At 41.3% G+C, this 26,231-nt stretch overlaps 1 pseudogene; it reads right to left on the bottom strand.

Moving 5' to 3' along the window:
- LOC111915121 (alpha-1,3-arabinosyltransferase XAT2-like) overlaps nt 1–25,703 on the bottom strand; it is a 32,652-nt pseudogene extending 6,949 nt beyond the window's left edge.
- Nucleotides 25,704–26,231: the final 528 nt, after the last annotated feature.

The following is a 26,231-nucleotide window of genomic DNA, read 5'->3' as shown; positions in this document are numbered from 1 at the left end:
CATGAGGTATTTCACCCCCAGAAGCACCCCATCCAACAATATAACACCAGACATACCAAGCAGTGGTCTATTACCGACACACTTTATTAGGCAGTCTATGAAGTTCCCTTAATTACTTCGTGAAAGAAAACGCTGACATATGAAGCTCAGTCGATCACTTCATAAAAGAAACGCTGACTCCAAAGCTCTCTCAAAATAAAAGTATGGGGAAATACTAATAGAGTATTCCCGCACGCTCCAGTAACCGATACACAAAATTGTCAAGAAGACTTTGTACATGATAGTACTTCTGTCACATTATAGTACTTTAGTATGTGAAAGAATCGTACCCGAGAACATAATAGTACCCTGACACAAGCACCCAAGACACAGTGTAACATCCGGATTCCCAAGTATCCTATTTTGTTCTTTTATTTTTGGGAATTGTGAGGAGACTCGGTGTAACGCCTGTGTTTCCGGGCTTGCCACTTTTAGCAATATAATAGTCTAGGTTAACCTTTATAACCCGTTGTGAAATAATAATAATGTATTATTTGAGTATTATGTGTTTTGTGCTTAATTGCTTAATTATGTGGTTTGATTAATTAAGAATGAAAATAAGCGTCAAAATTTAAGTGTAAAATAAACTTAATATCTTTGGTTAATGTTGTAGTAGTTGAAACGAGGTTTCCGAATATATATAGAACGCCCAAATCTGACTTCGTATGAGGAAGTTATGATTTATCGAAGTTCCGGCTTAGCGGTATACAACCTGTTTTACTCGATTTGAGATCGAGCGGTTGTTAGCCGAAGCAATCTAAATGAGAATCGAAGATCTCATTGTTGGTATCGAAACGATAAAAAGTTAGGCGAGAACGGACGTCAAACGAAGAAGTTATGAATTTATAACGAAAGTTTCTGTCCCGGCCTATTAAAAATAATTAATAAAAATAAAGTCAAAATTAGCCGACGGAGTCTAAACGAAAGTTGTAGAGCGTAGTCTCACCTTCACGTGGATATAAAGAACGTCGAAAACGGAGTTCGTATGAAGAAGTTATGAATTTCCGAAGTTTATTAATCATTTGGTATTTATATTTAATTCAAAATTCGGAAGCATTATCCGAACGAGTCATTGATCTGATCCGAGGTACGCGCCGCGTACTCGAGTACGCCCCACGTACTCCGAGGGTGTCGACATCGCAGCAAGTGGCTTCGGATGACGCATGCGCTTACGAACTTGAAGCAGTACGCGCTGCGTACTGCTGTACGCCCCGCGTAATTGAGGCTTCCAGCCTCTATATAAAGGATCCGAAGACAGCCTTCTTTGTTGTTCAATTTCTTGTCTTCTCTCTAGTCTTTTGCATCGTTTTTCGTGCCGAAGCTATCCCGAAGCCCCGGTATCATACTCGAGCCCCGAGGCAAGTCCCGAGATCCCGAAGATCCCAAGAAGTGCGGTTCCCGAGTCGAAGCTCTGCCCGCGAGAAGTTCGATTTTTGAAGAGATCTTCCAGATCTGCTGAGGATTACTACTTTTGCAAGTCGTAGTGCTGTCCGATCATCTTTTGATCAAGTGAGTGTGTAGTTATTTTCTTCCAAATACAATAATATGAAGTATTATATATAAAATACGTGCTATGTGTATATATTTGGTTGTGTTATGTGTGAATGAGTATTCACTCTCTTCTATCTTATAGATCTGCTTATTTCTTTATGAGATATGTGTTATGTGTGTGTGTGCCTCATCTGTTATGTGATATATGTGTTGATTAAAGCATGCTATACAGGTTTTCTTTAAACTATGTATACAAATGTATATTTTTATCTACTAATATGTTGGGTAGAACATGGGTAGACAGTTGGTGTGTAATAAACAGATGAGAGGCCTCGTTGTTGTTTGATTGAGTCATCTAGCGGAGTTTAGATGACGACCACTGGCTATTCTAGACAGTCTTGTGGAAACATTAGCAGGTTCGCCACCTGTAGGTGTTAATGAACTTGGGTGTTCATTCGCTGTACTCCATCCCCCTCATGGTTGCCTTATTTGACTTATATTGCTGAGGTACCCCCGAAGCATGTGTTGTCGCCCCGATGAAATATTCTTAGACTAGGTCCCTTATGTTAGTTGTTTTAGGGACATTAAAGTGAGAATAACGGGAATGGGTAATTGGGTTATTATTGGTTGGTGAAAATTAAATATGATATTTATTGTGGGTTAAAAACCCTATATGCTCACCAGGCTCCCAAGCCTGACCCACTCAGTTTTAAATTGTATTACAGGTAGTGGCGGAAGGGCATGAGATGGATGAACCATCAAGTTGTTTTGTTTACAAGTCTGCATATGTTTATATTTGTTATATGACTTGTAATGTATTCGTTTATGCTTATTGGTCTGTATCGGAACATGACACCCCGAGTTTTGATTATAATGAAAATACATTTCTTTTATGAAATGCTTCGGTAAACATTGTTTTATCATGTTTTGTTTTTGGGAACAAATTCCGCAACTCTTTCAAATCAAAAGGATTTACTTTGAAAATATTTAAAAGCATAAATGAAAATCGGTCTTTTCCGGCCGAGATTTTGGGGATGTCACACTCGGCGAGTTGGCGTCTAAACTCGCCGAGTATGGTCGTGGATTCGTATGCGAGTTCACAGCTGGACTCGGCGAGTTCATGAGTGGACTCAACGAGTCCATGCTGTTTAATGAAACCCTCATTTCCAGGGTTTGAGACCTATTTAAAGGCCCTTAGGGCCGTCATTTGCGGCCACCAACCCCCAGATAGAAACCCTAAGATATCTAGAGCGTTTGTGAGGAAGGAGAGGCCATTCTTGATCCTTTTGTGGGTGTTTTTGCAAGAAGGAGGCGACCAAGGCAAGAGGAGGCTGAAGGAGGAGAGATTGTGGTGATTTCTGAGTTCTTAGAGATCATATTGAGGTATTTTGCTCGGACCTTCTTCAGTTTTGATGTTGATTCTTAGTGTTAGGGTTTTCTATCCCTTTTAGAGGATGAATAAGTGGAGCATTTGGTCCCTTCTCGAGTCTATGTTCTGGATCTGGACCCAAAGAGGTCCAGAGACCTTAACCCTTGGAGCTTTATGAGTTATTTTGGGAGCCATGAGCTTGGGATGTCATTTTTGGGGCTAAATCACCAAGTTAGACCATTTATGTAACGCCTGCAAATCCGGGCTAGTCAATTTAGAGGCAATAGGGGTCGAAAACGACTTTTCGACAAAAGATTATTTAGAATAAATAATCTTAACCAAGTTTTAGAGTATGTCACAAGGTTTCCGTACATATAAAGAACGCCGAAATCCGAGTTATAACGAAGAAGTTATGGCCCGTCGAAGTTTCGCGACAGAACCGGCACGATACCGGAAAGCGTAAATAGTGAATTTACGATAGAGCGAGATTTAGCCTTAGCGATCTAAAGGGAAGTCGTAGAATATGTTAAACTAAGAACATCGATAAAAAGAACGCCCAAATCTGACTTCGTATGAAGAAGTTATGATTTTTCGAAGTTTCGTACTAGTAGTGTACAGCCCGAAATTCGAATATTTGATCGAGCGGTTTTTAGCTGACACGACCTAAACGAGAATCAAAGATCTCGTTGAGAGTAGCGTAACGAGAAAAAGATGGGCGAAAACGGGTGTCGGATGAAGAAGTTATGAGGATTTAACGGACCAATCGTGTCTCAGCCCGTTAATAATATAAAATTTAAAATCGAGCCAAAATTAGCCGATGGAGTCTAAACGAAAGTTGTAGAGTACGTTCCCACCTTCGCGTGGATATAAAGAACGTCGAAAACGGAGGTCGTACGCGAAAGTTATGAATTTTTAAAGTTGGAAAGGGAACTTGCGAAACTGATGCATGAAGTGATGACGTGGCCGAACTCCCAGCCGTCGGATGAAACCGCTTCTGATGATGACACCTGGTGCGAGGGTTACGCCCAGTGTAGCGAAGAGACGCCTAGCGTCCGGAGTACGCCTAGCGTCCGGAGTACGCCTAGCGTCCGGAGTACGCCCCGCGTCCGAAGCTGGGTACGCGCAGCGTGCTTGATCTGGTCCGGGTCCGAGAATGGGTGCGAGCCAGTTGGTGCGAAGCTGGCATCCTTATCCGAGAGAACGCGCCGCGTAGCCGAGGATTACGCCCCGCGTAGTCCGAGGCCTCGCAGCTATAAAAAGGGGGCGAGGGTCTCCGGAATTTTCACACTTTTTCAAACCAATTTCTTTCTCTCTCTAAAATTCTTTCTCTCTCTAAAGGGTTTTAACCCCCCTAAGCCCTAGTTAAACCCCTAGCACCCTAGGGAAGCCCCGAGGCTCCCGGAATCCCGAGAAAAAGGAGTTTTTCGGTTTCGAAACGCTGCTCCAATTAAGTCCCGGTTTTCGATAAAATTCGCTGTAAGTGTGCTACGCTTACGCAATTTTTAATATAGCTTTCAAATAATTATAGGAATGTTATTAGGTCCTTAAAATAATTATTTGGGCTATTATTATGAGTTATATTGAGCGTTATTAATGCTTAATAATAGTCAGACTAATTAATTTGTCGCGGTTATCGTTAAACTAAACCCTAGTGGTATCGGTACTAGGTTTTATCGAAGGAATATCGTTTTGAGAGTATCGAAGCGCTGTCCGAGTGCTGAGTCACCACCTACTCAGGTGAGTGCATAGTTACTTTCAGCTTACACATAGATATGAAGTATTTTACGTGCTGTGTGTATATATTATATGTATACTTGCTATCTATATTGGAAGAACGTTTTATACATGTTTTCAGTGATTCAAACTGTATAAGTATTTTATATCTACATAATGTGCGGGGTAAAACACGGGTAGATATAATAGTTGCTGTGTGACAAAATAAAATAATGAGAGGCCTCGTTATAGCTGTTCTTGATGATCTAGTCATCTAGCGGAGTATAGATGACAACCACGGACTATTCTAGACAGTCCAGTGGAACACTAGCAGGCTCGCAACCTGTAGGTGTTTATTCGAACTGTGTGTTTAACCGAACTGTGTGTTTATTCGAACTGTGTGTTTATTCGAACTGTGTGAACTGTGTGCTCACCAGGTATACTCCATCCCAATGATAGTCCTTTGACTAGGTCCCTTGTGTTAGATGTTTTAGGGATGTAATGTGAGGATAACGGGAATGGGTAATTGGGTTGATTGTTTGATGTTTAAAAAAAATAATTATATTATTGTGGGTTGAAAACCCTATGTGCTCACCAGGTTTCCCAACCTGACCCACTCAGTTTATGTATATCACAGGTGTTGATATGAAGTGACATTACACTGAGAGATTTAAAGAGATATAGATCACTAGTGTAAATCATTGTAAGTTCTGTTTATGCTTATGTTTCTGTATTAACGATGACATCCCAAACGTTTTAAAATGGAATAAATACGTTTCTTCGAAAATGTTTTAATAACGTATTTACCATGTTTTTCTGGGAACAAATTCCGCAACATTTTTTATAAAATGAAGTACTCTGATTTTTATAAAGCATAAACAAACCGGTCTTTTCTGGCCGTAATTTTGGGGATGTCACAATTTAGATGTTATATGAGTGTCAAGGTCTGAACTTTACGTGATTATCATGCTTGGGAAGGCCAGATCTATGAATGTATGGAACAGATCTGACCTCAGGAGGCCTATGGAGTTTGTGCATGGCATGAACTCGCCGAGTCCGAAGAACAGACTCGGCGAGTAGGATGAGGGTTTCCCGTAAATCACTCAATGAGTGGAATTGCTGAGTTGGGGAATAACTCGGTGAGTCAGGGAGAGTCAGGGGGACTGGATTTCAAGGCGGAACTCACCGAGTTGTTCTTGAGACTCGGTGAGTTGAGTCGGGGTGGCCCCGCGATTCATGCCGGGTGGAACTTGTCGAGTCAGGGGAAGTACTCGATGTGCCAAGAGAGGGACTAAGAGAGTCAGTGGACACGTGTAGACTCGCCGAGTCGCCCTAGTGCACTCGACGAGTCGGATCAAAGTTTGACCGTTGACCTTGTTGACTTTTAGGGTTGAGTACAATTGTATTTATGAGAGTATTACTTTATGTGATTAGGCGGAGGCTAGATCACATTTCTTCCGAGTCAGATATTTACCGAGACACCGAGGTGAGTCTTCTCACTATACGTTACCTAGAGTGGTATTATGCGATGACCAGAGGGTCTTATGTGTTATGTATGAGATTATGTGCTATGTGATATATGTATGTTGTATGATGATATAGACCAGACCGGAGGGTCCAACGAGCTATGACCGGACCAGAGGGTCCAACGAGCTACGGGACTGGAGGGTCCCGCTGAGACACATCGACCGAAGGGTCGCATTATAGCCTCGAGTGGCGTATGTGTTGTATGTGGTATTTTGGGGAACTCACTAAGCAAATATGCTTACAGTTGTTGTGTTATGTGTTTCAGGTTCCAGTGATGAGCGCGGGAAGGCGCCGACATGATTCGTACACACACACACATTGGAGTTTATATATATTCTGATCTTGGGGTTTTGTACTGATACAATGTTGATACGATGTTTTTAAAATGAATGTGAATGATATTTTATGGTTTCAAAAGTGAAAAATGGTTTCAAATTTTTACGGTGTTACACACAGAGCTTTGAAAAATACTTCGTACATAAAATGTACTTCTGTATGTAGGACGTACTCCACCGATCATCAATCTCACAACACACGTACTCTTAATAAGAGGCTACCCAATGTCCAAACTTAATTAAACTAAACATCCCTATTTAAGTCTTAACCCATCACTAGGGAAGCCTATAATGCTTATAATCAATTTTCGATATTAACTCCGTTTAGGCAATGCTAACTAGTGTATACTTAACATAGAGTTTTAAGTAATAATATCATATATTCACATCTTAACACATATTGAACCATAACTGATTCGCACGTTGTATATCATCAAATATATCTAACCCGTATTTCGGACAATAACAAATACTTTACATACATATGTATATTTCATACTTTAATCAATACACGTATAAAAATCATGTTCCTAAAAGGGACTATACGCATGATACCTTATCGTATGAACACATAATTCAAAAATACATAATCTGTACTCCCGGATCTAAAATTTACCTCCTTACCTAATCCATATACCCAGATCTAAAACTAACCTCTTAATCTGATCCATACCCTTGGATCTAAAACTAACCTCCTACTCTGATCCATACTCTCGGATCTAAAACAAGTTTATCTCTTTATCCTTTTATCTCATGGTCCAACCCACCTTTTATCACCTACCAACAACCTCATCTACTCATGTTCTACCCAACATATTTTTAGATACAAAATACATATATAGTTTAACTCATTAAAACTTATATAATTCCTCCATTCCACAATCATCTCAAATAAACAACAATATATTACACACATAGCACATATTTCATAGCAAATAATTAATATTAGAAGATGATCGGACAACATCTCGTCTCTTGAAATAATCTTTTCCGACGAAACCGGGATGTTTTCTCCAAAACCGGGCTTCACGAGGGCAAAGTTTCGGCTCGAAAACTATTTTTCTCGGGTTCTCGGGGCTTCGGGACTTGCTTCGGGACTCGGGACTAATATCGGGCCTTCGGGGGTATAAAATGCCAAGAAGAAAGAAGTTTAGGGTGAAGAAGTGTAAAAATTAGCAACAAAAGCCGGAGGCCTCGCTGCCCTTTTATAGGGGCTAAACCTCGCACGTACGCTAGGCGTACGAGGCACTACGCGGGGCGTAGTTCGGATCAGCCGTCCACGTGTCGAGCTTTGGGTGGTGAATCGTGGCTCTCTCTCTCAGACCGCATAATACCGAGGTACGCTGGGGTTACTTAAAGGTTACGCTGGGCGTACCCTTCGGATCAGACCAGTGAATCCTCTCTTCGGATAATATCCGAATTTATTAATTAAATTAAATACTTTAATTATTTAATAAACTTCAAAAATTCATATCTTCCTCATACGAACTCCATTTTCGACGTTCTTTATATCCACACGTAGGTGAGACTACGATCTACAACTTTCGTTTAGACTCCGTCGGCTAACTTTGAATTTATTTTTATTATATTATTTTACTAATAACGAGATCTTCAATTCTCGTTTAGGTTGCTTCGACCAAAAATCACTCGATCTCAAATTCGGGTTTCGTGCTGCATACTGTTAAGCTGAAACTTAGAAAAATCATAACTTCCTCATACGAAGTTTATTAAACATATAATACCACTCAGTTAAGATTATTCATTCTAAATAATCTTTTATCAAAAAGTCATTTTTGACGCTTAACGTCTCCAAATTGACTAGCTCGGATCAACGGGCGTTACAAGATATGAGTGATTTTAGATTTTGTAGTGATTTTGGATATCAGATTTTTGCAGAGGCTACCAATAGAAGAGGAAAGAACGCCGATCATGTTGACAACGAAGATTTCTTAAATTCAAATATGCTTCTCGTCCCTTCAAGGTGAGTTCCCCATTTTGTTGAATTTACCAAAATTCTGAAATTCTTGATCAATCTTACCTTAAACAAACATCGATAATTGCAAGTTTGAAACTCTAATTCCTATGGGAGTAAATCAATTGACAATTTATGTCCTACTTTCGTTAAACTTGGTTAGGGTCTCTCCACTAGACCAGATCTTTTTACACCTGAATTCCTTGAAGAACTTCAGTTCAGGTAACATTTTTCCAATTATCAGTTAAGACCATTTTCATATGCCTAACAGTTGACATTGACACCATATTTGTATGATTGAACAGGATGATTTGCCAACATTCCCAGATGCAGAGTCATTTGTGTAACGACCCAAAAATCAAGGGTAAAAATTTCATTTTTAATTTAACTAAAACATTGATAACATTTATTACAAACATTTCAAATCATCGTTAAGTAAATCATTTATCAGAGTTCATCCCAAAATCATTCGTTGCGGAAAACATAGGTGTGAGAATTGCGATGAATCCGAACTCTTCTTTTCCAAATCGATGATACCTGAAACAATAAACAAAACTGTAAGCACAAAGCTTAGTGAGTTTCCCAGAGCATACCCCATACAATCCACATAACCACATAATACACATTAGTTATAACAACTATATAAACCATATCAATAAGATATCTATACCAATCACATAACCATATCAATCAGATAACTATATCAATCACATAACCATATCAATCAGATAACCATGCATATAAACATATACGTATGCCGTGGGCTCCCCCCATGGTCTTATTCCAGGATGCCATGGGCTCCCCACATGGTTTACACCTAAGTGCCATGGGCTCCCCCATGGTCTTCAATAGGAAAGCCATGGGCTCTCCACATGGTCTTACATCCAAGTACCATGGGCTGCCCTTATGATCTTTAATAGGAAAGCCATGGGCTCTCCACATGGTCTTACATCCGGTGCCATAGGCTCCCCCATGGTCTTCCATGCAAATATCACAAAGACAGCTAGCATAATAGCATACCACATAATCACTAGCATACCACATATACATGGGTACCAGACATATCAGTAGTGAATCTACAATAAACACTGCAACTAACTGAATGGGTTGACCTTGGTGCCTTAGACCCATCGGTATGGTGAGGAGACTCACCTGGCACTACTGAAATCCCATGGATAAAACTCTAGCTGTTGGATGACATATTCCCAATCTGTCAACATCAAACAATACCCAATTAATAATTGGGGTCCAAGCCCAAGGTGCAACTCACTCTCCAAAGGCCAAATAGACAAGTAACGGGCCAAAGCCCAACATATGGCCTAATTTTCCAAATTGGGCCCAAAACTCTATATAGACTTACTTTAAGGCCGAACATATTATTCTAGCCCAAACAATTGGCATTCTAATGGCCCAATAGCTAATAATCCTCAAGGCCCAATTATGGCCCACATATGGCCCAATTTTCCAAATTGGGCCCAAGCCTCTCTAATAATCTCAGACGCCTTGAAATGATGCCCCACCTATATCTTGAAGTCCAAATAACCGATGCCCAGACCAAAACCTCTGCAGTAGACCACTTCCACTGGCACCTCCAAAAGCCAACTCGAGCATACCGGCTGAGTTACCAATCCTGACCATGGACCTTCCGCATCATGTCCCTGGGCCGAGCTCGACCCTAAACCCAGATAACATTGAACGCTCCAAACCAGCAAAGAGTGATACAACCTTTCACTAACCACTCCGTAACTCACGGTATGCAATTGGCAGATGACAATGTTTGAAGGTATAATCCAACACAAGCAAGGTACCAAACCTAGAGGTACACTTACTAAGACCCTCGAAACGAAAAAATCCCTGGTGCAGTTTCCCGCAAGAACTGTACTGAATCCGGCCCTGCTGGCCTCTTAAAAGTTGAATCGAACTCTTGGGTCCCTTTTTGTGACCCTCCAATGTATGCACCTGATCTGATTCCCTCTTCCCAATGTGCTCCAAATCAATTCCTGTTCTCGAGTTCTAGAAATCATATCACTCAGGGTCTCGCACCTTGGCACACTTACCAGCTCAATCATCCACGGATGAACTGCAGTAGCTGAAGCGATCTCTTCTCTAAACCGGGCTACAAACAACCCCCAAGACATAGTCTCTAATCCCGAAAGAGAAATAAATCGCACAATCAATCCTTGTTGCTTGATACAAGAGATCTAAGGCGAACTCAAAATCCTGGAAACCTTCTGCTAACTAGCTCTCCACCAGAGTCGGGACCAAACCATGGTCCTTCCCCTTGCATGCTTATCCGCATTCTGCACAACAGCTGTCCCCACGGTCCAATCATAACAAAGAATTCTCCTTCCCTGGCTTCTTAGATTCTCCATGACTTTCCCCGATTCAAGTATGGATCCTGTGCTTCCAGTAGTACGGGCCCAATACTACCTTCCACACCTATCCATACTTTCCTCCGGAATCATCCCAAATCCTCTAAGTCACTTACTCCCATGATGCACTAAATGTTTGCTAAACAGCAACACAATATCCACCGAAGCACCTCCTAGGCTCCCCTAGGTTCCCAACCTCACCGAATCGCCCCACTAACTCACTGGAGCATATCCTAGGCTTCCCTAGGTTCCCAACCTCACCCTGCCATCAGCTGTTGAAGAACTTCTCATGATGCCAGCCATCCACCTCCTGGATATTGTCATATCCACCTAGTGGCTGACTCCCATCACTCAGGAGTTCCACAAAGCACAAATCTAGCAGCATTCGTGCAGTAGCACTCAAATCCAAAGGACTATCGTACAACATTCAACCCACATATCGTAACTCGTTGTGACATCCCCAAAATCTCGGTCAGAAAAGACCGATTTTTCATTTATGCTTTTAAAATATTTTCAGAGTAAATCCTTTTGATTTGAAAGAGTTGCGGAATTTGTTCCAAAAAACAAAACATGATAAAACAATGTTTACCAAAGCATTTCATAAAAGAAATGTATTTTTCATTATATAATCAAAACTCGGGGTGTCATTTTCCGATACAGACCAATAAGCATAAACGATAACATTACAAGTCATTCAACAAATATATACATATACAGACTTGTAAACAAAACAACTTGATGGTTCATCCATCTTATGCCCTCGCGCCACTCCCTGTAATACAAATTAAAACTGAGTGGGTCAGGCTTGGGAGCCTGGTGAGCATATCGGGTTTTCAACCCACAATAAATAATCATATTTAATTTTCACCAACCAACAATAACCCAATTACCCATTCCCGTTATTCTCACTTTATGTCCCTAAAACAACTAACATAAGGGACCTAGTCTAAGAATATTTCATCGGGGCGACAACACATGCTTCGGGGGTTCCTCAGCAATATAAGTCAAATAAGGCAACCATGAGGGGGATGGAGTACAACGAATGAACACCCAAGTTCATTAACACCTACAGGTGGCGAACCTGCTAATGTTTCCACAAGACTATCTAGAAAAGTCCGTGGTCGTCATCTAAACTCCGCTAGATGACTAAACCAAACAACAACGAGGCATCTCATCTGTTTATTACACACCAACTATCTACCCATGTTCTACCCAACATATTAGTAGATAAAAATATACATTTTTATACATAGTTTAAAAACCTGTATAGCATGCTTTAATCAATACATATTCCACATAACAGATGAGGCACACACACATAACACGTATTTCATAGAAAACAAATCAGATCCATGAGATAGAAGAGAGTGAATATACATTCACACATATAAACAACAATATACTTAATACACTCAAACCATACTTGTATTATTATCGTGTTTATGAAAGGTAGTATACACTCACTTGATCAGAAGATGATCGGACAGCACTACGACTTGCAGAAGTAGTAATCCTCAGCAGATCTGGAAGATCTTCACAAAAATCGAACTTCTCGCGGACAGAGCTTCGGCTCGGGAACCGCATGTCTCGGGATCTTCGGGATCTCAGGACTTGCCTCGGGGCTCGAGTATGATACCGGGGCTTCGGGGTATTTCTGGCACGCAAAACGATGCAAAACGGGAGAGAGAAGAGAGAAAATGAACAAAAGACTCGGTTGCCTTCGGATCCTATTTATAGGAGGCTGGAGCCTCGGAGTACGCGGGGCGTACTGCAGTACGCGGCGCGTACTGCTTCCAAAATCGTCATTGCATGCGTCATCCGAGCCACTTACAACATTAACCAAAGATATCAAGTTTATTTTACACTTCAATTTTGATGCTTATTTTTTTTATTCTTAATTAATCAAACCACATAATTAAGCAATTAAGCACAAAACACATAATACTCAAATAATACAATCTTATTATTTTCAAAACGGGTTACAAAGGTTAACCTAGACTATTACATTGCTAAAAATGGCAAGCCCGGAAACACAGGCGTTACAATTCTCTCCACCTTAGAATGATTCCATCCCCGGAATCACACATCAACAAACAAATGCGGATAGCGACTCAACATGTCACTCTCCGTCTCCCAGGTGAGATTCGGCTCATTCGTGTGTTTCCATCGGACAAGCACTAACCCAACCATTTTGCGTCGCAACTTCTTTGTTTTTCGGTCAACAATTGCCTCTGGTTCTTCAATCAACCTTTTGTTCTCATCAATTCTCAATTCAGAAATTGGAATTATGTTAGGAACTTCTCCCGTGAACTTCCTGAAATAACACACATGAAAAGTGTTGTGAATTCCATTCAGTTCTTCGGGTAATTCGAGCTTGTAAGCTTGGTTCCCAACCCTCTGAAGAACTTTAAACGGTCCAATAAAGCTTGGACTCAACTTTCCCCTTTTACCAAATCTTATAAGTCCCTTCCACGGCGAGACTTTAAGCAATACCGAATCTCTAACCTCAAAAGTCATCGGTCTTCGCTTTTTGTCAGCATAGCTCTTTTGACTATTTTGAGCTGCTAACATTCTTTCCTTAATTATTTTCAACTTTTCAGCAATTTGATGAACCATCTCCGGTCCCATAAACTGCTTTTCCCCAGCCTCAAGCCAACAAGACGGCGTACGACACTTCTGTCCATACAAAGCTTGATAAGGTGCCATCTTAATGCACGAGTGGAAACTATTATTATAGGAAAATTCTACCAAAGGTAAATGTTCATCCCAATTACTTAGTAATTCCAAGGTACATGCTCTCAGCATATCTTCAAGTGTTTGTATCGTTCTTTCACTCTGGCCATCAGTCTGCGGATGGTAAGCTGTACTTAAACACAACTTGGTACCCAATTCCTCTTGTAGACTTTTCCAAAACCTTGAGGTGAAACGGCTATCACGATCCGATACAATCGTTAACGGAACACCGTGAAGCCTCACAATTTCCTTCACGTAAGAATTCACAAGCTTCTCCATAGACCATTTCTCCTTGGCTGCTATGAAATGCGCACTCTTAGTGAATCGATTAACGACCACCCAAATCATGTCGTGACCATTCTTTGTTCTGGGCAGTTTAGTGACAAAATCCATAGCAATGTCTTCCCACTTACCCATAGGCACAGACAATGGTTCTAAACTCCCGTAAGGTTTCTGATGTTGTGTCTTGACTCTCGCACAAGTCACACACTCAGCCACATACTTTGCAACATCAAGCTTCATCGTCGGCCACCAGTAGTAGGGCTTCAGGTCCCTATACATTTTAGTGCTACCAGGATGAATTGAGTACTTGGTTTTGTGAGCTTCTTCCATCAGAAGATCCCTAATTCCTCCTGACTTAGGTACCCAAATATGATCTTGGAATACCTTCAGTCCATGACCGTTTGTACCAAAAACCAACGTTTTACCCAAACGTTCCTCCTTTCGTTCATTTTTCTCAGAAGCTTCCTCTTGAGCTTTCTTTATACTTTCCACAATGGTCGAGACAACTTCAATTCTCAACGCTCTTGGCCTTCTCCTTTCAAGATTGACTTTCCGACTGAGAGCATCAACAACAACATTAGCTTTACCGGGGTGGTAAAGTATCTCGCAGTCGTAGTCTTTAAGTAATTCTAGCCAGCGTCGTTGCCTCATATTCAATTCCTTCTGATTAAAGAGATATTGGAGACTCTTATGATCAGTAAAAAGTTTGCACTTCGTGCCATAGAGGTAATGCCTCCATAATTTCAGAGCGAAAACTACCGCTGCCAACTCCAAATCATGAGTCGGGTAATTCTTTTCATGCTTTTTCAGCTGTCGAGACGCATATGCTATCACCTTTTCTCTTTGGGTCAAAACACAACCCAATCCAACCCCATACGCATTGTTATAAACAGCGAAGTCTTCAACTCCATCGGGTAGAGAAAGTATCGGTGCCTCGCATAGCTTCTTCTTTAGCTTCTCGAATGCTTCTTTATGCTTATCACTCCAAGCATAAGTAGCTCCTTTATGGGTCAAAGCTGTTAATGGAGTAGAAATTGAAGAAAAACCTTGGATAAACCTTCGGTAATATCCGGCTAATCCTAAAAAGCTTCGAATCTCCGTGGGACTCTTCGGTTGTTCCCACTTCATCACAACTTCAATCTTTGCTGGATCAACCATTATCCCTTCTTGGTTGACCACGTGACCCAAGAATTGGAGTTCACGAATCCAAAAATCACACTTAGAGAACTTTGCATACAGCTTCTCCTGCTTCAAAACTTCTAACACTTCTCGCAAGTGTCTGCCATGCTCCTCCTGGCTTTTCGAGTAAATCAGAATGTCGTCTATGAACACTATCACGGATTTATCAAGGAACGGATTACAAACCCTATTCATCAAATCCATGAATGCTGCCGGAGCATTGGTTAGTCCAAACGACATAACCAAGAACTCGTAGTGTCCATATCTAGTTCTGAATGCAGTCTTCTCGATATCTTGCTCTCTTAGTTTTAGCTGATGATATCCTGACCTAAGATCGATCTTGGAGAAATAGCTCGAACCTTGCAATTGATCAAATAGGTCATCAATCCTCGGCAACGGATATCTATTCTTTATTGTTGCCTTGTTCAGCTCTCTGTAATCGATGCACATTCTCATACTTCCATCTTTCTTCTTCACAAATAACACCGGAGCTCCCCAGGGCGATGAACTAGGTCTAATGAAACCTTTGTCCAATAACTCCTGAAGTTGCATCATTAGCTCCTTCATCTCCGTCGGTGCTAATCGATAAGGTGCTTTTGCTATTGGCGTGGTTCCTGGTAACAAGTCTATTCTGAACTCTACTTGTCTATCAGGGGGTAATCCAGGAAGATCATCGGAAAATACTTCCGGATACTCACACACCACTAGAATACTCTGCATCACCTTCTTTTCTTTCTTAGCATCAATCACGAATGCTAAATATGATGTACATCCCTTGGTCAAACACCTTCTGGCTTTCATTAGGGAAATGATTCTAGAATTCACTCTGCGTTTGTCCCCATACACCATAAACGAATCTTTCCCAGGCGGGTTTACCTTAACTATCTTCTTCTTGCACAAAATTTCGGCATCATTGGCGCTAAGCCAATCCATTCCCAACACGATGTCGAAACCATTTAGTTTGATAGGCAATAATTCCTCGTGAAACTTATTCCCATTCAGATCAATTAAGATGTCTTTCATACGATGACTAACAGGTACAAACTTGCTACTAGCGACTTCGACTAATAAAGCATTATCTAGTCTATCAACAGGCAAAGCTAGCTTTCTACCAAACTCATGCGAAATAAAGGAGTAGTTGGCTCCAGAATCAAACAAAATTTGAGCAGGTAATTCATTAACAAGAAAGGTACCTGAAGCGACATCAGCTTCACCTTTTGCAGCTTCGAGTGTCATCTGGAAGGCTCTCGCCTTCGGCTTTGGTGGAATGTTGGGCCTAGCTGCCTCCTTTTTCTTCGGACAGTCTTTCAAAATATGCCCCTCTTCATTACAACCAAAACACATCCTTTTGTTGTTCAGACATTCATTGGCAAAATGTCCAACCTTTCCACATTTGTAGCAGGTTACATCCTCGCTACATTTCCCAAAGTGCTTTTTCTTACACTTATCACACCACTTCACTTCGCCTCCTTTTCCTCCAAACTTTTTCGAATCAGATTTCGAAAATTTGCTTTTTTTACCGGAACCAGATGTTCCCTCAAAAATTCTTTTCTCACCAACCTCAACCTTGTCGGTGGTTCTTCCCTTTATCATGTTCTCAACAGACTTGGCAGCCCAAATAGCCGCCTCTAGAGTATGTGCCTGACGTACTGGCACCTCGTACTCCCATGGGAGTCCCTTCGCATACCGGTCCACCTTTGTCAGCTCATCTGGAACGATACGCAAGGCAAACTCCATCTTATCGGTGAAGCTATTGGTGTATTCATCAACCGACATGCTGCCTTTCGTCAAGGTCAGGAACTTGTTCTCCAACTCCAACAAATTTTGAGGCGAAAAGAACTAGCGCTTGAATTGCACCAAGAATTCTGCCCATGTCAATTGCAGTGGCTCATTAGGGCTTAACGTCTTCCCTAGAGTGTTCCACCAATGAACGGCTCCACCTCGGAACTGACGCACTGCATAGATAGTTTGCAACTTGCCTCTGCAGCCACACGTCATGAAGGCTAACTCCATTTCGGAGATCCAATCCATAACTCCAATCAGATCCTCCTTTCCATTGAAGGTCGATGGTTTGCAAGTTAGAAATTCCTTGTACTTGCATCCCATTCCATCATTCCTTCCATCATGGTTATCTTGCCTAACTATCGGTGGGTTGGTTTGACCAACAGACCCACTGAAGTTTCCACCTTCCGAGTGCCCTTCATTTAATTCAGGCTCCTCCACACGAATTGACAGTTCTTCACGATTCTGCTGAAGCAACCGTCTAGTTTCATCCATCTGACGATCTAACATCTTCTGAATCATCATTTGCACACCAGCCATGGTTATTGGCTCAGGTGCTGCTGCTACGACAGGTACTTATTCAATCACTGGTGGTTGATTCCTGTTTTCGTCAGCATTTCCAACTCCACTTCTTGTTCTCACCATTTTGATCTACACATCGAATAAGGTGAAATTAGATCCTCAATCACGATAGATATTCAAATCATCCTTATCGCTCCGAAACGTTTACTTGCTAGTTCTAATATCGTAGACGTACGCTTAGAATCCTATACACATAAGGTTTCTAGATCCGGTCGGCAACAGACCATAGATCCGAACAAATAATATCATATATGGCAATATATAACATTTAGCACATAAAGCATTTTAGGCAACTTTCCTAAAATAAACTGGTGCTCGTGTCTAAAATATCACAGACACACATCTCAAAATTTCACTTAGCATTCTAAGTTTAAGTCTAGAAATCCTACAAATTTCTAGTTCGCTTAAACTAATGCTCTGATACCAACTGTGACATCCCCAAAATCTCGGCCAGAAAAGACCGATTTTTCATTTATGCTTTTAAAATATTTTCAGAGTAAATCCTTTTGATTTGAAAGAGTTGCGGAATTTGTTCCAAAAACAAAACATGATAAAACAATGTTTACCAAAGCATTTCATAAAAGAAATGTATTTTTATTATATAATCAAAACTCGGGGTGTCATGTTCCGATACAGACCAATAAGCATAAACGATAACATTACAAGTCATTCAACAAATATATACATATACAGACTTGTAAACAAAACAACTTGATGGTTCATCCATCTTATGCCCTCGCGCCACTTCCTGTAATACAAATTAAAACTGAGTGGGTCAGGCTTGGGAGCCTGGTGAGCATATAGGGTTTTCAACCCACAATAAATAATCATATTTAATTTTCACCAACCAACAATAACCCAATTACCCATTCCCGTTATTCTCACTTTATGTCCCTAAAACAACTAACATAAGGGACCTAGTCTAAGAATATTTCATCGGGGCGACAACACATGCTTCGGGGGTTCCTCAGCAATATAAGTCAAATAAGGCAACCATGAGGGGGATGGAGTACAACGAATGAACACCCAAGTTCATTAACACCTACAGGTGGCGAACCTGCTAATGTTTCCACAAGACTATCTAGAAAAGTCCGTGGTCGTCATCTAAACTCCGCTAGATGACTAAACCAAACAACAACGAGGCATCTCATCTGTTTATTACACACCAACTATCTACCCATGTTCTACCCAACATATTAGTAGATAAAAATATACATTTTTATACATAGTTTAAAAACCTGTATAGCATGCTTTAATCAATACATATTCCACATAACAGATGAGGCACACACACATAACACGTATTTCATAGAAAACAAATCAGATCCATGAGATAAAAGAGAGTGAATATACATTCACACATATAAACAACAATATACTTAATACACTCAAACAATACTTGTATTATTATCGTGTTTATGAAAGGTAGTATACACTCACTTGATCAGAAGATGATCGGACAACACTACGACTTGCAGAAGTAGTAATCCTCAGCAGATCTGGAAGATCTTCACAAAAATCGAACTTCTCGCGGACAGAGCTTCGGCTCGGGAACCACACTTCTCGGGATCTTCGGGATATCGGGACTTGCCTCGGGGATCGAGTATGATACCGGGGCTTCGGGGTATTTCTGGAACGCAAAACAATGCAAAACGGGAGAGAGAAGAGAGAAAATGAACAAAAGACTCGGCTGCCTTCGGATCCTATTTATAGGAGGCTGGAGCCTCGGAGTACGCGGGGCGTACTGCAGTACGCGGCGCGTACTGCTTCCGAAATCGTCATTGCATGCGTCATCCGAGCCACTTGCTGCGAGTGTCGACACTTCGGTGTACACGGGGCGTACTTCGGATGAGTCCGATGACTCGTCCTCGGATAATACCGGAATTAAAGATTAAATTTAATTACAAAATATTTAATAAACTTCAGAAATTCATATCTTCCTCATACGAACTCCGTTTTCGACGTTCTTTATATCCACGCGAAGGTGAGACTACGCTCTACAACTTTCGTTTAGACTCCGTCGGCTAATTTTAAATTTATTTTTATTATTTATTTTTAATAGGCCGCGACAGAAAAACTTCGTTATAAATTCATAACTTCTTCGTTTGACGTCCGTTCTCGCCTAACTTTTTATCGCTTCGATACCAACAACGAGACCTTCGATCCTCGTTTAGATTACTTCGGCTAAAAACCGCTCGATCTTAAATCGAGTATTTCAGGCTGCATACCGCTAAGCCGAAACTTCGATAAATCGTAACTTCCTTATACAAAGTAAGATTTGGGCGTTCTATATATATTCGAAAACCTCGTTTCAACTACTACAACATTAACCAAAGATATCAAGTTTATTTTACACTTCAATTTTGATGCTTATTTTTTTTATTCTTAATTAATCAAACCACATAATTAAGCAATTAAGCACAAAACACATAATACTCAAATAATACAATATTATTATTTTCAAAACGGGTTACAAAGGTTAACCTAGACTATTACATTGCTAAAAATGGCAAGCCCGGAAACACAGGCGTTACACTCGTGCTATCCACATCCATCCATCCTCACTGTCGGCTTCCTTATGCATGCAAATTATACACAAAACATGATCTAATAAACTGTCGAATAATAGAATGTACCCTAGGACCACAACCAAAAAAGGAATAGGAAATAAGGCAAAATCAATTATTCTAAGGCTATAAGATCCTAACCGCATACAATTTTGAAAGCATACACGTAGCAGTTACTAATACAAATTATCATTCTCATTCTAGCATGGTATCCGGTATCTCTAAGACTACATCATCACATATCAGGCCAATCTGTCGTTGACTACGCAACACTAGCATGCAAGTCTACCAGCTCATACAATATATACAGGCATCTCCCCTAGCCCTAACCAGTACACGATTCACAGATTCATAATCAACTCATAACAGATAACAATGTGGGTATTCCGGGGAAACTTACTTGAGCTCGAATGATTGCATGCACAACACCCTTTCTTATCTTAGAAATTCTTTACTTAAAAACATTTTTCTTTTGAAAACTTTTCAGACCCTCAGTTTGAGTTTAGACTCACCCTAAAGTATGTCCGAATCCCTCAAACCAATGCTCTGATACCAACTTGTAATGACCCAAAAATGAAGGGTAAAAATTTCATTTTTAATTTAGCTAAAACATTGATACCATTTATTACAAACATTTCAAATCATCGTTAAGTAAATCATTTATCAGAATTCATCCGAAAATCATTCGTTGCGGAAATCATAGGTGTGAGCACTGCGATCAATCCAAACTCTTCTTTTCCAAATCAATGATACCTGAAACAATAAACAAAACTGTTAGCAGGAAGCTTAGCGAGTTCCCCAGAGCATACCCCACACAATCCATATAACGACATTAGTTATAACAACTACATAAACCATATCAATCAGATATCTATATCAATCACATAACCATATCAATCAGATAACTATATCAATCTCATAACCATATCAATTAGATAACCATGCATATAAACATATACGGATGCCCTGGGCTCCCCCAGGGTCTTAATCCAGGATGCCATGGGCTCCCCACATGGTCTTACACCTAAGTGCCATGGGCTCCCCCATGGTCTTCAATAGGAAACCATGGGCTCTCCACATGGTCTTACATCCAAGTGCCATGGTCTCCCCCCATGGTCTTTAATAGGAAAGCCATGGGCTATCCACATGATCTTACATCTGGTGCCATGGGCTCCCCCATGGTCTTCCATGCAAGTATCACAAAGACAACTAGCATAATACCATACCATATAATCACAAGCATACCACATATACATGCGTATTAGGCATATCAGTAGTGAATCTACAATAAACACTACAACTAACTGAATGGGCCGACCTTGGTGCCTTAGACCCATCGGTATAGTGAGGAGACTCACCTGACATTGCTGAAATCCTGTGGATAAAACTCTAGCTGCTAGATGATAGATTCCCAAACTGTCAACATCAAACAATACCCAATTAATAACTGGGTTCCAAGCCCAAGGTGCAACTCACTCTCCAAAGGACAAATAGACAAGTGACGGGCCAAAGCCCAACATATGGCCTAATTTCCAAATTGGGCCCAAAACTATACATAGACTTACTTTAAGGCCCAACAAATTATTCTAGCCCAAACAATTGGAATGCTAATGGTCCAATAGCTAATAATCCTTAAGGACTAATTATGGCCCACATATGGCCCAATTTTCCAAATTGGGCCCAAGCCTCTCTAATAATCTCAGACGCCTTGAAATGATGCCCCACCTATATCTTGAAGTCCAAATAACCGATGCCCAGACCAAAACCTCTGCAGTAGACCACTTCCACTGGCACCTCCAAAAGCCAACTCGAGCATACCGGCTGAGTTACCAATCCTGACCATGGACCTTCCGCATCATGTCCCTGGGCCGAGCTCGACCCTAAACCCAGATAACATTGAACGCTCCAAACCAGCAAAGAGTGATACAACCTTTCACTAACCACTCCGTAACTCACGGTATGCAATTGGCAGATGACAATGTTTGAAGGTATAATCCAACACAAGCAAGGTACCAAACCTAGAGGTACACTTACTAAGACCCTCGAAACGAAAAAATCCCTGGTGCAGTTTCCCGCAAGAACTGTACTGAATCCGGCCCTGCTGGCCTCTTAAAAGTTGAATCGAACTCTTGGGTCCCTTTTTGTGACCCTCCAATGTATGCACCTGATCTGATTCCCTCTTCCCAATGTGCTCCAAATCAATTCCTGTTCTCGAGTTCTAGAAATCATATCACTCAGGGTCTCGCACCTTGGCACACTTACCAGCTCAATCATCCACGGATGAACTGCAGTAGCTGAAGCGATCTCTTCTCTAAACCGGGCTACAAACAACCCCCAAGACATAGTCTCTAATCCCGAAAGAGAAATAAATCGCACAATCAATCCTTGTTGCTTGATACAAGAGATCTAAGGCGAACTCAAAATCCTGGAAACCTTCTGCTAACTAGCTCTCCACCAGAGTCGGGACCAAACCATGGTCCTTCCCCTTGCATGCTTATCCGCATTCTGCACAACAGCTGTCCCCACGGTCCAATCATAACAAAGAATTCTCCTTCCCTGGCTTCTTAGATTCTCCATGACTTTCCCCGATTCAAGTATGGATCCTGTGCTTCCAGTAGTACGGGCCCAATACTACCTTCCACACCTATCCATACTTTCCTCCGGAATCATCCCAAATCCTCTAAGTCACTTACTCCCATGATGCACTAAATGTTTGCTAAACAACAACACAATATCCACCGAAGCACCTCCTAGGCTCCCCTAGGTTCCCAACCTCACCGAATCGCCCCACTAACTCACTGGAGCATATCCTAGGCTCCCCTAGGTTCCCAACCTCACCCTGCCATCAGCTGCTGAAGAACTTCGCATGATGCCAGCCATCCACCTCCTGGATATTGTCATATCCACCTAGTGGCTGACTCCCATCACTCAGGAGTTCCACAAAGCACAAATCAAGCAACATTCATGCAGTAGCACTCAAATCCAAAGGACTATCGTACAACATTCAACCCACATATCGTAACTCGTGCTATCCACATCCATCCATCCTCATTGTCGGCTTCCTTATGCATGCAAATTATACACAAAACATAATCTAATAGATTGTCGAATAATAGAATGTACCCTAGGACCACAACCAAAAAAGGAATAGGAAATAAGGCTAAATCAATTATTCTAAGGCTATAAGATCCTAACCGCATACAATTTTGAAAGCATATACGTAGAAGTTACTAATAAAAATTATCATTCTCATTCTAGCATGGTATCCGGTATCTCTAAGACTACATCATCACATAGCAGGCCAATCTGTCGCTGACTACGCAACACTAGCATGCAAGTCTACCAGCTCATACAACATATACAAACATCTCCCCTAGCCCTAACCAGCACACGATTCACAGATTCATAATCAACTCATAATATATAACAATGTGGGTATTTCGGGGAAACTTACTTGAGCTTGACTGATTGCATGCACAACACCCTTTCTTATCTTATAAATTCTTTACTCAAAATCATTTTTCTTTTGAAAACTTTTTAGACCCTTAGTTTGAGTTCAGACTCACCCTAAAGTATGTCCGAATCCCTCAAACCAAGGCTCTGATACCAACTTGTAATGACCTAAAAATCAAGGGTAAAAATTTCATTTTTAATTTAGTTAAAACATTGATACCATTTATTACAAACATTTCAAATCATCGTTAAGTAAATCATTTATCAGAGTTCATCCCAAAATCATTCGTTGCGGAAATCATAGGTATGAGCACTGCGATCAATCCAAACTCTTCTTTTCCAAATCGATGATACCTAAAACAATAAACAAAACTGTAAGTAGGAAGCTCAGTGAGTTCCCCAGAGCATACCCCACACAATCTATATAACCACATTAGTTATAACAACTACATAAACCATATCAATCATATATCTATATCAATCACATAACCATATCAATCAGATAACTATATCAGTCATATAACCATATAAATTAGATAACCATGCATATAAACATATACGGATGCCGTGGGCTCCCCTAGGGTCTTAATCTAGGATGCCATGGGCTCCCCACATGGTCTTACACCTAAGTGCCATGGGCTCCCCCCATGGTCTTCAATACGAAACCATGGGCTCTCCACATGGTCTTACATCCAAGTGCCATGGGCTCCCCCATGGTATTTAATAGGAAAGCCATGGGCTCTCCATATGGTCTTACATATGGTGCCATGGGCTCCCCCCATGGTCTTCCATGCAAGTACCACATATACATGCATACCAGGCATATCAGTAGTGAATCTGAATCTACAATAAACACTACAACTAACTGAATCGGCCGACCTTGGTGCCTTAGACCCATCGGTATAGTGAGGAGACCCACCTGGCACTGCTGAAATCCTGTGGATAAAACTCTAGCTGCTGGATGATAGATTCCCAAACTGTCAACATTAAACAATACCCAATTAATAATTGGGTTCCAAGCCCAAGGTGCAACTCACTCTCCAAATTGGGCCCAAAACTCTACATAGACTTACTTTAAGGCCCAACAAATTATTCTAGCCCAAACAATTGGCATTCTAATGGCCTAATAGCTAATAATCTCAAGGCCTAATTATGGCCCACTTATGGCCCAATTTTCCAAATTGGGCCCAAGCCTCTCTAATGGGTATCATCCTGAAGCCCAATAATTTCCCTTAGTCCAAAAATGTGTTCCCAATTGGCACACAAAGGCCCACAATAGCTTAGTCCAATAAGTGGCCCAACAAGCCTCCAAACCCAATTAGGGGTTTTCACATAAAATGACGATTAGGGTTAAGTGTTCCTACTTAACCCATTAAGGAGTTAATACATTAAGGGCTTAATCCATTAAGTCCAAACATACTGTGTAATCGGGCTTGACTCATATCTTCACTCCAATGGTCCAAAATGCGGGTCTCGATAAGTCCAAACCTAATTATCCAAAATTAGGGTTTTCAACCCAATAATATCCCAATAGGCCCACAACTCAGTCCTTAGATCAATTAGGGCTTCATTAGGCCTACTAGGGTCTCATAAGACCCATTAGGGTTTCATTAATCGGGCACCACCCACTACCACCTCGCGTAGTAGTGGTCGATGGCGGCTCACGGCGGTGGCCACCATGTCACAGTGGTGGTTACGGGTTTTCTTTTCATTATTCCGTCATGATTACACTTTACAACACCATTCCCAATAACACAGACACTCTCTAATCATAAACACACACACAAAACCACCCTAGTGGTGGCCGACGGTGGTACATGGTGGCAGCCACCACCTTACGGTGGTGGTGGTGGCCTTTTCTCAATTTTCTGGCCAAACAAAACTACATAGAACACACACACACACACACACACACTAAAACATGCCTCGTGCTCGGGAATTAACACGACCACCCACCTCATGGTGGTGTATGACGGACCGATAGAACCACAGAGAGGCGGTGATTTGCGATGGTGGTTCTTCACAACCCTATTCGACTGACGGCCCACACACACGAACACACAACATTTCAAGGTGGCAACCGGTGAGCGGAACAACTGAAAGATGCCAAGAGGCGGCAATAGCGGCGCTTACGGTGGAGACTTCGTCTTCTTCACAGAGGCGGTGCAGCGGTGGTAGATGACGGCCTTGAACAACAACTACCACAACAGGAACACGAGACCCACGATGGTCCTCATCGTCACCAGCAAGGGAAACGATGATAGCGCCATGGACTTCGGTGGCTGCTGGAGGGTCACGGTGGTTCATGTCTTCAGCAGAGTGGCACAACGACGACTTGGTGGTCGGAGAAGTAAGGAGGGTAGGGTGGCGGCCGGTGAGGGAGACATAAGGGGGAGGTGATGGCTGAGCTCTATTAGGGCTAGGGTTTCGGAGGTGGTAACTATATATACACGATCCCTTCAAAACATATCTCCATAATAAAAACTATGGTCCTTCCCATCTAAATTCATTTCAAATTAAGCCCAAAACTTACACTTTAGCCCCTGACCCCATAAAATCTTTTCAACTTTAATCCAATACTTACCATTCAACCCTTAACTTTCAAAATCTCTTCAAATTAAGTCTGAATAATAACAAACACCCCCTGACCACTTAAATCCTTTGCAAAACAAGTCCTAAAATTACTCTTTAACCCCCGAATAATCTAAATCATAACATTCGACTCTCCAAAACCAACACTCCACTAACTAATATGGATATAGGGCGAATATTCGTTCATCAATTTTATCTATCTATTTATTTAATGAACAGGATGTTACAATTTGATTTCTTTGA

The sequence above is a fragment of the Lactuca sativa genome, chromosome 8 (genome assembly GCF_002870075.4).
Source record: "Lactuca sativa cultivar Salinas chromosome 8, Lsat_Salinas_v11, whole genome shotgun sequence".
Taxonomy (NCBI): Eukaryota; Viridiplantae; Streptophyta; class Magnoliopsida; order Asterales; family Asteraceae; genus Lactuca; species Lactuca sativa.
The sequence above is the reverse complement of the archived record's forward strand: the minus strand, read 5'-3'. Positions and strand labels throughout refer to the sequence as shown.